At 41.0% G+C, this 12,833-nt stretch overlaps 1 protein-coding gene across 3 annotated transcripts in view; it reads left to right on the plus strand.

Moving 5' to 3' along the window:
• Window positions 1–12,833, plus strand: part of FUT9 (fucosyltransferase 9) — a 285,138-nt gene that overhangs the window by 194,736 nt on the left and 77,569 nt on the right. The window lies entirely within an intron of this gene.

Consider the following 12,833-nt stretch of genomic DNA (forward strand, 5'->3'; position numbering starts at 1 on the left):
TTTGTGGCTTATCAATAGCATGTCAGTCTTTTAAAAACAACTGATAACACATAAATAGCTTTTGCAGGAGTATTTTAATTGAGTATTTTAGAAAGGAGTCAACAGTGACAGGCTTACATTTTTTTCTGTATACTGTTTTTCTTTAGAACCCTAACATCATACACTAAGCAGTATTTCTCACCTCACTTTCCAGGATGGCAATTCATGAGAGATGAGCGGCTCCTCCTCACAGGTCCCACCTTACCCCTTGTCCCTCAGTATTGATTGTATTTCTCCCACCCCAAAACTTTTATTTTTTTCTCTGACCAGAAGGCTAAAAAGAGAGTCGGATGGTCCCCCTGTGAGCCAGGTTTAGGAATTCCGGTGAGGGCTGCACTAACCTCCACGGCGTGGTACTGGCATATGGGATTTACAAATATGGCGCTTGCAGCCTCTTCCTGTCTGCAGCTCTGTCCATTACCCTTCCCATTGGGCTGGCGGAACGTCGATCGCCACGCATCCCTTCTCTGAAAGCGTCTGCCATGTGGTGATGTGGCGTCTGGGATGAGTTAAAATCGGCATTTGCAGCCGCCATTCTCTGCCATTCCTGTGTAACACAAATTTTCTCTATTTTTGCTACCTGGTAAGACTCTGATCATGGTTTTCATTTATTGTAATTTGCTATATTTGTAATAATTGATATCTATGTCCTTTTTCTTGATTGATCTGTTTTTTGTTAAGTTATTTGCTATTGAATTTTTATATATATATATATATATATATATATATATATATATATATATATATATATATATATATATATATATATATATATATATATATATATATATATTGTGAGGGGTTAGCTCGGTAGCGGGGTGTGTGACCCCTTGGATGGGTTCACCACACACTGAATTTATACAGACTGGCAGTCAAAGACGGTTGAAAACAAAGTTTCAGGTTTATTTTTCCATCTTGCTGGAAAACAATTGCAAGCATCCAAACAGCATAAACAAAAACCAAACATAAAATAAATCCTAGCCACGTTGGCCGTCTACCTTCCACACAGGAACCTATCTATGAAGTCTAACACAGCCTACCGCTGGATAGACAGTGCTGCTCATATAGCACAAACAATAGTCTTTTGATTTTTATCACACAGAAAAATAAATGGTCTCCTCACCTCTCCAGGAGACCTTCAGCACTGGGCTTTTCACACAGAAAGGCTCAGCATGCAGCTCATTAGTGGTTATCCTCTGGGCTACTTTATAGAGGCCTTTAATTGCATCACTCTGAACAGCTGCAGTTTTCCAACGGCCCTTAGCCTTCCTGGCTATTTTTGGCAGCCGACGCCTAATAATGATTGGTGTATTGTCTAACAAGGCAGAAATGTATGTCCCGACTGTGACAACACCCACAGATTTACCTGACTTTCTGTCAAAATATATATATATATATATATATATATATATATATATATATATATATGCTTTTTCAGCATTTACATGAGTACTCATATTCTTTTTTTACTTTTAGTACATAAAAAAATGCCATTTAATCATCTCCTGAAGAAGCTCCATCTGAAACGTGTCAAGCGAAACATGTCAAGAGTATTGGCTTCATATTTACCTGTTTAGGATTAAGTAGACTTTCTGAATATGTTTTTACATTGAACATTTTTTTTTGTAATAAATACATTTACATTTTTTTTACATGTTTGTAATGATCGTTTATTTGGTCATTCATTATTGGACACCGTTAAAATCCAGAGGCCTGTGACCTCTTGCCCTTTTCTGTCTATTCAACGTAAACTGGGATGCGGTGTCTGAATCCCTACTTTTTTTTTTTTTTTTTTTTTTTTTTTTAATTCTTTTATTTAAAATTTCATAAATAAAATACATAGTAAACATTGACAAAAACAACAAAAAATATGTACAACAACGTATTGTACATACTGTACAAGAATAAAAACAAGAAATACAAAAAAAACTTTTGACAAACATTTCACAATACAAAATACAATATTTACATAGTACAAAAAGTTTTTGACACATATTTACATATAACACCCACATTCCTCCCACGAAACCCTCCCTCAAAACCCTCCCACAAAACCCCAAAGGCAAACAACAAACAAAGCATATATCAACAAAATATCCAACAATAAAAAAGGCAAAAAAACAAGAAAATATTTACAGAAAACCCCTTCCACCCATCAAAAATAGTACAATAAAAAACTACCCCTACAATATTCTATCCCTCAACCCTATCCCTACACAAACAAAAAACACTCCTCAACACTTGCTCCACACTTTCCCTTCACCACCGTCTGCACTCACCCTGAAAGACAAAAATGAAAAAGTTAGATACATCAAAAACCAAAAACCATAACCCTGAACACAACTTACACCCAATATTTCCACTGCCTAAAGCACCAGGTTTCCTGTGCTCTCGGCAACCCAAGCTGCTTAACGTCACACAGCCCATAGAAGTATAGCCTTCCACGGATCATGGCGGCACACTCCTTCACACTTACCACTTCACTCCTAAAAACTAAAATGTTCCTAACATCCCACAAACACTCCTTCACACAGTTAACCAACAACCAAAACAACCTCATTTTTTCATCCCCTAAATCACACAATCCATACACAACCATCTCATACGTTAAATCTTCCACTCCAGTCAAACCTTTAATTAAACCACCCATTTTCCTCCACACTTTTTTTGCAAACACACATCTCCACAATAAATGAACCACATCCTCACACCCAATACACCCTTCCCTCGGACACACCTCACTGTCTACCAACCTCCTTCTCCGCTGAAACACCCTTGTCGGCAAACACCCATGCACAATCATCCAAGCCACATCCTTCTGCCTATTGGTCAGATCACTGACACACACATTCCGCCACACTCTTTCACTCTTAGCCTCACTCAAACCACCTATTATTTCCAAATCCTCCCTTCCGTCCATCATCTTCAATACTTTCTTACATTCACACCAAGCTTCCTTACTTACACTCTCCAAACCATACCTCCTAATACCTCTCTCAATCCTCACGTAAAACCACGGTGGGTTAAAACACACAGGCTTCCTCAAATCACACTCCACCAACTTATATCTCTTCAACACACCACCTCCCACATACCTCAGAAAACACCCTGCCAAACTCTCAGACTTACCAAGCTTCACACACATACTTATATACCTCACAACCAGAAACCTCTCAATGCACACCAACCCCTTCCCACCATTCAACTTACCTTTCACAACTTTGTCTCTTTTGAGTTTCTCCATTTTGGACGACCAAAAAAAAGTAAAACATAACTTGATAATTTTTTTTAACACCCTGTCTGGTGCTGGAAAAACATAAAATAAAAACATTAATATTGGCAACAACACAGATTTAACCACTAGGGCTTTACCCTCCAAAGACATGGATCTTAAAGACCAAAACTGGATCTTCCTCTCCAGCTTCCCTCTCACATCTTCCCAACTTTCTCTACCATACAAATCACAGCCAAACTTTACACCAAGCACCCTCAAACCACCAACACATTCTTTCCATCCACAAGATGCCACATCGCTCCACACTCCAAACACCTTACACTCGCTCTTCTCCATATTCACCCTAAAACCACTAGCCATACAGAACACATCCACTAACAATTTCACCCTCCTTAAACCTGCCACACTCCTACATAATACAGTCACGTCGTCCATATACCCAATCACACTCAGACACTTACCCCCCCCACCAGGCACTTCCACACCCCTCACAATTTTATCCTTTTTCAACATACGCAACAAAGGCTCAATCACACAAACAAACAACACAGGGGACAACGGACACCCCTGCCTCACACCCGCCTTAATCTGCACCTCCCCTGTTAACCATCCATTCACAAGCACTCTACTAACCATACCCTTATACAAACTCCTAATCCACCCAATCATCCTCTCCGGCACACCCATCCTAGACAATACCTTAAACATAAAATCATGCACCACCCGATCATACGCTTTCTCAAAGTCAACTGCTAGCACAGCCACCCCCTGACACCTACTCTTACACCACCACAAAGCATCCCTCAAACTCACCAAACTCTCAGCAATCTTTCTTCCAGGCACTGCACACACTTGCTCTTCACCCACCATCTTCCCAATCACCTCCCTCATTCTATCAGCCATAACTTTCGCAATCATCTTGTAGTCTACATTCAAAAGTGAAATAGGCCTCCAATTTTTGAGATCACTCCTATCTCCCTTTTTGTGCAACAAAACAATAACACTCTCACGCATAGACTCAGACAAACTTCCACTCGCCAACACCTCCTTACATACATCAAAAACACACCCCCCAATCACTTCCCAAAAAACACAATAAAAATCCACCGGCAGCCCATCGCCACCTGGTGATTTCCCTTTTTTTAAACTCCTCATACATTTCTCCACTTCCTCTTTCGTTACATCCGCCATCAACAACTCTCTATCCTCCATACTTAAACACGCCTCAACCTCACCCAAAACCTCTTTCTCCGCACTCACATCAATCTTACCAGCCGTATATAATTCAGAATAGAAACTTCTCACCACCTCACTTATACCCTTATTTCCAACCACTACCGCACCACTCTCATCCACCACATCCTTCATTTCCATCCTCCCTCCAAACACCTTCTTAAAGAAAAATTTAGTACACCTTTCATCCTTCTCTTTCACCTCCATTTTCGCCTGAAACACAATCTTTCTCCCTTTCGCCTCCAAAAACTCATTCAACTTCTCTCTCGCCTCTCCAATCTCCACAGACACATCCTCTCCCAACTCCCTCATTTCCTCCAAATAGTCAAACCTCTTTTGCCACATTTCATACATAAATCTTTCATTCCGCGCTCTCTCACACCCCTTCCTCACAAAAAACTCTTTTGTCCTAACTTTCACCCACTCCCACCATTCAACCATGCTTCCGAAATCATTCTTCCTACCTTTCAACCTCAAAAAAAACCTACCATACTCTTCTCTTATTTTCACATCCTCCAACACATCCACATTCAACTTCCACACCCCCTTCCCATACAAACCTTCAGCACATATACTTACTCCACAATCAATCCTACCATGATCCGTGAAAGGCATCTTCTCAATTTTAAAAAATTCTTTTTTCATGTTCCTGGATAGAAAACAAAAGTCAATCCGTGAGGACACCTTCCCACCAGAACTAAAAAAGGTTGACCCCCCATCACACCCAGCATCAATAAAATTAAACGTCCTAACAATATCCCCAAGCTCCTTCCCCGACTTGTCCATTGTGCTACCACCACCACCAACCCCACCACTACTCACTCTATCCCCATCCCTAATAATACAATTAAAATCCCCAACCAAAAAAGTAGGTTCCCTCCCCCCCAAAAAAAATTTCAACTTTTCAAAAAGAGCAAGTCTTTCATTTTTCACAGCAGCCCCATATATACAAAACAAACGAAAAATAATACCCCCAAACTCAAAAAAAACCAGCAGACACCGGCCCTGGTCCACATGTACAACCCTTCGGACCTTAAAGTTTTTATTTTTAAAGAGCACACACACCCCGCCACTCTTTCTATTATTCAGGGACCACACAGCAGGTCCCTGGGTCCAACCAGCAGCCCGGGGCTCCTCACTCAAGTTGCACTCCTGCAAGCACAAAATATCGCAGGGCAGGGCAGCAAAAAGTTGGAAAATAGCTGCCCTCCTGTATGCAGATCTTATACTCCTAACATTGAGTGAAGAGATCCTTAATTTCATCTAAGGGAAGTTTTAGACAGCACACTGGTCCAAGACAAAAAAGAAAATTGACCGTCACTTCTTTTTCTTACTCGCCTTAGAACTCCGGGTCTTCACAGGAACCACCCCCCCTTTTTTTACCTCTGTTTTTTTCCTGGCCTTTGGTCTGTGGTAGCCGGTCACATCCTGCAGATGTTCCACTTTGTCAGCACTGATGTAAGATTGGCCCGAGTCGTCTGAGTCAGCCGCCACGTCCTCCTTCGGAGAGCCCACATCGCTGTAGTCCTCGATGACCTGTGAGGGAGACAAAGGAGATATTTCTTTTTTCCGCTTCAGCGAGTCATGGCTGAGGTCCATTGCCTCCTGCGCAGGACACTCAGCACTCGGGCCTGCCCCCCCCCCCATCAGCCACCACTACCTCCCTTTCCTGCTCACCCTCCGCTGCCAGGGCCTCAGGCGCGCACTCAGCCCCACTGGAGTGCGCGTCCCCCACGGCAGCATCTAGAGGCTCGCGAGGAAGATCCTCAGCACGGGCTAGATCACACACAGGGGGAGGGGCACTGATGTTACTGCCCTTTACTGCATCGGCGTAGGAGGCTTTGCCTCCCCCACTCTCCAGTGACTCTCCACCTCCAGCGTCTTTCCCCTGTGGGCCCGACTGCTGGCTTGGCTGACTCCCCCGGGCCACCTTCGGGCAATTCCGGGCAAGATGCTCCCGGCTACCACAAATATGGCATTTCCTGCCCTCCCCACAGCCTGCGGTCTTATGGCCAGGTTTGAAGCAGTTCCTGCAGACCTCGCCAGTTACACACTCCTCCTTGGTGTGTCCGAAGGAATAACACAGCCGGCAAAATGTAGGCTGCCCTGGGTACCAAAGATACCCACGATTGGACCCAATAGAAAAAGTCTGGGGTGGGTGCCTTACTCCTCCAATTCCATCTGGATCCCGTTTCTGCTGGACCCAAAACTTACGTTTTCCGTTGAAAGTCCCAAAAATATTTGCTTGTTCCTGTCCAGCAGAAACGGAATCACAGTACATGGCCAAAAAGGCCACAATCTCCTCGTTCTTCACGAAAGGGTTGTACATGTGGACAATGACCGGTATCTGCAACTTGCTTTCCCGGCAATGAAAAGTTATGCCGTCTAATAAAGGGTCGCCCTCCTTCTCCGCCTGCCGTAGCCAACATGTTTGCAAGTCAGCTTTCTCCCAAAAGGTGACATCGTAAACACCAGTGGAAGGAAAGCACTGTACGCAAAAAATACTCTCACGAGCCATTCCCAACAGTTCCTCGATTACGCGCTTCTGGATATGGTGCAGCCCAACGTCATCCCTCCTCTCCTCAACAACAGACAGCCGAACTGTATTTGGTGCGTCAGGTGTAAACACCATGTTCACCTAGGGACTACTCCACATCCCACAAAGGGAAGTAAGTAGGCGATCGCTTCCCGTTGCCCGGGGACTAAGCCTAAGGCCAATAGCAGCAAGGGGGGGCCCCTCCGAAGAGGAACGATCCCCCCAGGGCCGACCGTCGGGTACCCCGGGCACCTTCTGACCAATCACCAGCACAGCAGAACTACACTGGATCTTAGCCAAAATGCAAAATTAGGGGGTCGTCTTATACGCATGGACGCCTTATACGCCGGCAAATATGGGTATATATTAACTTTTTATATTGTTTTTTGCTTCATTGTTTTGTTTCATTTTTTTTCTGTTTCATATATTTTATGCACGTTTATTGGGAATGCAGTAATCATGTGTGGACTCATTTCAGCACAAATATAATTTTTTTTTGTGTTTATAGTCATTTATTCACACTTATTTTGATTATTTAGGATTCACTATTTATACATATAGAGTTATATGTTTCGCCCAGCGCTGCAATCTTTTAAAAATTAATACTTTATGTGCCCCATATCAGGGTTATAGTGTCCAGCGGCAAGATATCTGTCACAGATTTTTTTCTATTCGTTTTTTTTCACCTTTATCACGCAAATTTTCTTTTTAATATATATATATATATATATATATATATATATAGAGAGAGAGAGAGAGAGAGAGAGAGAGAGAGAGAGAGAGTATATATGAAACGGGAACCAAATATGCAACACAAATATGTATGTAAAATGGATTATATGTCATCCTTAAAATAATACCAAATAATGGTTAATGTATTACACTATCAAGACTACAATTGTTACGATATGATGCAAAGCTTCTTAACTTTACATGCATTGTGCACATACTGTATATGTGTCATTTTGGTTATCATGAGAAATAATGCTTATGGAGTTGTCAGTAGAAAAAGAAAGATGTAGCACATCAGTTTTCACCCTGCTTATATGCTGGCTGAGTTGGATAAGTTGTATTGAATGTGAAAAATAATTTTATCTAATTTGTTGCTGCCATCAGTGTTATAAGCTTCAGTGGTATTTACATAATCTTGCAGCAGAGATGAGGAAGGAGCTGTGAATACATATTCAGGAATGAGCTATCTCATGTATTCAATTTATCTTAGCTTGATGTTATTCTCAGATGCACATCTCCTGCTGACCTCTCCGGGATTAGCATATAGTATGTGCCTAAGCTAGCTTCATAAATAACCATACGTATATCAGTGATATATCTACAGCCAGTCCAGATCACCACCTTATTATGCCTACAGAGTTGAAAATGCCATATATTACAGTAACAAAAATAAAAATCTACTATTTGGGTCTTCTGCCTGCTAGAAAAGAAATGAATATCAACTATGTGGTGGGCATGATGTTTTAAAGTCTTACATATGTGAGTAAAGGAACACACCAGCCAGTCATGAAACCATATCATTTAATTCCACTCAGTTAACAGAGTCCACCTGCTGAATGGCTCTAATTTTCATTACACCATTCATTCTGGCAGCTTGCACTAGTTTAGTCCTTATGGGTGCTGTCAAAGCCACTGTACCATTACAGGGAAGCCACTGCCTCCCTACATGTAGGATACCTTGCTTGCCAAACTGCAGCCCTATCCATATTGAGATTTAATACTGGACCAGCTATAACCTCTTTCAACTTTATCCAGGTGGTTTGTACAACTCATTACATCTAATGAGATGTCTATTAAGCAGTTTGAACTGTGGCTATGGGTGGTATTGATCATTCAGAAACTGACATAACTCACACACACAGTCAACCAATTGAGCACAACATATTGAGCTGTTATAGCCAAAAGGAATGGATGAATTAAGATAGTAAAACATAGACAGTTGTAACATTCTCAAACTTCAAAACTGGTGGTGTGCTGCAAATAATCCAGTGTAAATAATCAATATGTGAAAAGTTAATAGTTCCAGAAGAAATGTGAATAACTCCCACATAAAATCTTATAGTACAATGTGACATCCAAAAGTTAAACTCTTCCATTGTGCTCTTCTCCCAAATTTTATTCCACCACTCTGCCAAACATGGAGACTTGCCAAAGAGATTTGGCAAGCCAAGATCACCAAAAGTGCATAGATCACGTCCCGGGTTATATATATATATATATATATATATATATATATATATATATATATATATATATATATATATATATATATATATACAGTATATATATATGCACTTGTGTACAACATTACATGTGAGTGTTTTTAACCGCAATAAAAGCTTTACTGGATTTACACTATTGGAGTGCTAGGTTCTTTTTTTCCCCCATTTCTATACATGTGATCTATGGAGATGAACTTGGCAAGGAGTGGTGGATTCTTATGCATACTGGATCTTTGGCATTTATGATCATCCTGCATAATGTGATCACTCTTTTTTTAGATGGTCAAATCTCTTTGATAAGCCTCTATGTTAGGCAAAGTGGTGACATAGGAGTTGGAAGAGAAGCACAAAAGAAGAGTTTGAGTTTTGGATGTCACATTGCTTTTCATGTGAGACTTATTCACATTTCTTTTGGAATTATTACTTTTCACCTATTGTTTATTTATATGTATATATGTTTATTTACTGCTTGGATTATTAGCACTGTTATTATTTTAGATTAGCACAGCACCATTTTTTTAAATTCGAGCGTGTTATATTTTGATATCCAATATAGTATGAACTGCTTTTCTGTTACACGTTTAGTTTCAATCTTCCCATAAGCACGGATTAGTTTGCATTTTGAGTTGTTGGGGCATCATCAACAAAATTTCTTGCCATGTCTTTTGGTAGGGACAGTCTCAGAATTTGGAGATTATATTTCAACTTTCAAATGTCTTAAGTTGTTACTCTTGATTCTGCATAAAAAAGTGCAAAACATTTAACTAAGATTAATGTATCGACAGAAAATTGTCCCTAGAAATGATGTAACAATGTTGGCAACCTTTGACAGGAAAAATAATATCCACACTCTTAGCATCATATCTTTGACAGATCATCCTTATCCTATAGCACACTTGCAGTACATGTCATGCTGCTGGTAATGGGCCTGGCTAAATGTCACCACTCTGAAAACATCAAACCCTGGGTCCCCAAGAATGCTTTTGGCGACATGACATTACACTAGCTGCTAGTTATATAGCCCTATTTTGGCCACGCCACCCACCTAAAAAACATGACTCCTTTGGCGACAAGTTGTTACTCTGTTAGTTACACATCATGCCTCTGGCATTTCACTTAGGGATTATATAATTGCTTTGAAAGGAAAGTGCACTTTTATTAACAGTACACTAAAGCCCTGTACACACGATCGGTTTGTCCGATAAACACAGACCGATGGGGCTGGGGAGAGTAATTAAACAATGGTTGGCATTGGTTTCAGTAGTTGTTAAAGTGGAGCTCCACCCAAAAGGGGAAGCTCCTCTTGTTTGCACACCCACTGCCACATTTGGCACTTTTAAGGTGGGAGCGGGTACCTGGTTTTGATAGGTACCCGCTTCCACTTCCATGCAAGCTATGACATCTCCGGCCCCTACTCCTTCCCCCCGCTGCCTTCTAGGACACACAGAGGTCCTAGAAGATGACAGGACAATTCAGATTGCAGAACACGACTCGCTCATGCGTAGTAGGAAACAGGCTGTGAAACCGCAAGGCTTTACTTCCTGTTTGCCTTACTACAGATGCTGGCACCCACACCCGAAGACGACTAGGGGTGATAACATCACAGGATCCTTCGACAGGCAAGTGTCCTTATAATAAAAGTCAGCAGCTACAGTATTTGTAACTGCTGACTTTCATTTAATTTTTATTTTTTTTAATACAGACTGGAACACCTCTGTAATTAAGTAGTTTCTGTATGTTTAGCGTTTTCTTGAATAGTTGTTAATGAAGATAAGTGCTACAGACTGAAAAACTATATATTCCGATTTTTTTTTAGCAAACAATGTTTTAGATGTATTGCATGTGAAAAAGCAGCATAATATTCACCTGAATTTCAGTGGAATAAAACTTGTAAGCCTGTATTTAAATGAGGCTACTCAATATGCATTTAGCTGCTGACATCCTCCCATTGCTGTAGATATCGCCAGTTACAGAGTGTAATGCCAGTGCCCAAAAACACCCTTAATAACAGACCTTCACCTAGTTACATAGTAGGTGAGGTTGAAAAAAGACACAAGTCCATCAAGTCCAACCTATGTGTGTAATTATATGTCAGTATTACCTTGTATATCCCTGTATGTTGTGGTCGGTCAGGTGCTTATCTAATAGTTTCTTGAAACCATCAATGCCCCCTGCTGAGACCACCGCCTATGGAAGGGAATTCCACATCCTTGCCACTCTTACAGTAAAGAAGCCTCTACGTTGTTTAAGGTTAAACTTATTTTCTTCTAATTTTAATGAGTGGCCATATGTCTTGTTAAGCTCCCTTCCGCAAAAAAGTTTTATCCCTATTGTGGAGTCACCGGTATGCTATTTGTAAATTGAAATCCTATCCCCCCCTCTCAAGCGGCTCTTCTCCAGGGAGAATAAGTTCAGGGCTCGCAACCTTTCCCCATAACTAATATCCTCCAGACCCTTTATTAGCTTTGTTGCCCTTCTTTGTACTCACTCCATTTCCAGTACTGTACATCCTTCCTTTTATCTCTGGAGTTAATCCCCTTTTTAATGCATGCCAATATTCGGTTTGCTTTGTTAGCAGCAGCTTGGCATTGCATGCTATTGCTGAGCTTATCATCTACTAGGACCCCAGGTCCTTTTCCATCCTAGATTCCCCCAGAGGTTCTCTCCCCAGTGTATCGATTGCATTCTAATTTTTGCCACCCAAATGCATTATTTTACATTTTTCTGCATTGAACCTCATTTCTGCATAGTTACCCACCCCATTAACTTGTTCAGATCTTTTTGCAAGGTTTACCCATCATGTGGAGAAGTTATTGCCCTGCTTAGCTTAGTATCGTTTGCAAATACAGAGATTGCACTGCTTACCCCATCCTTCAGGTAGTTTATGAACAAATTGAACAGGATTGGTCCCAGCACAGAACCCTGGGGGACCCCACTACCCACTACTGACTATTCTGAGTACTTCCCATTTATCGCCACCCTCTAAATTCGCCCTTATAGCCAGTTTTCATTCCATGTACTCACCCTATGGTCCATGCCAACGGAACTTATTTTGTACAGTAAACGTTTATGGGGAACTGTGACAAATGCTTTTACAAAATTCAGATACGCCACATCTAATAATAATAATAATAATCTACAGGCCTTCCTTTATCTAGATGGCAAATCACCTCCTCATAGAAGGTTAATATATTGGTTTGGCAAGAACAATTCTTCATGAATCAATGCTGATTACTGCTAATGATACTGTTCTCATTACAAAAATCCTGTATATAGTCCCTTATCATCCCCTCCAAGAGCTTACATACTATTGATGTTAGACTAACTGGTCTGTAATTCCCAGGGTTGTATTTTGGGCCCTTTGTCTTTAACATTAACAAACTGTTTGCAGTAGGTTTCAATGTGGTGATAATGCTGTCATGAATTGCTCTAGCTCTCTACATTTGAACTTTCTTTGCAAAGTAGATGATTGCCTGGTCTGAAGTTATTCCACCATACAGTTAAGGGGTGCATGCATGCAAGGTGTATCACAGAACATAGGTCACACCAGAGGACG

The sequence above is a fragment of the Rana temporaria genome, chromosome 4 (assembly GCF_905171775.1).
Source record: "Rana temporaria chromosome 4, aRanTem1.1, whole genome shotgun sequence".
NCBI classification, from domain to species: domain Eukaryota; kingdom Metazoa; phylum Chordata; class Amphibia; order Anura; family Ranidae; genus Rana; species Rana temporaria.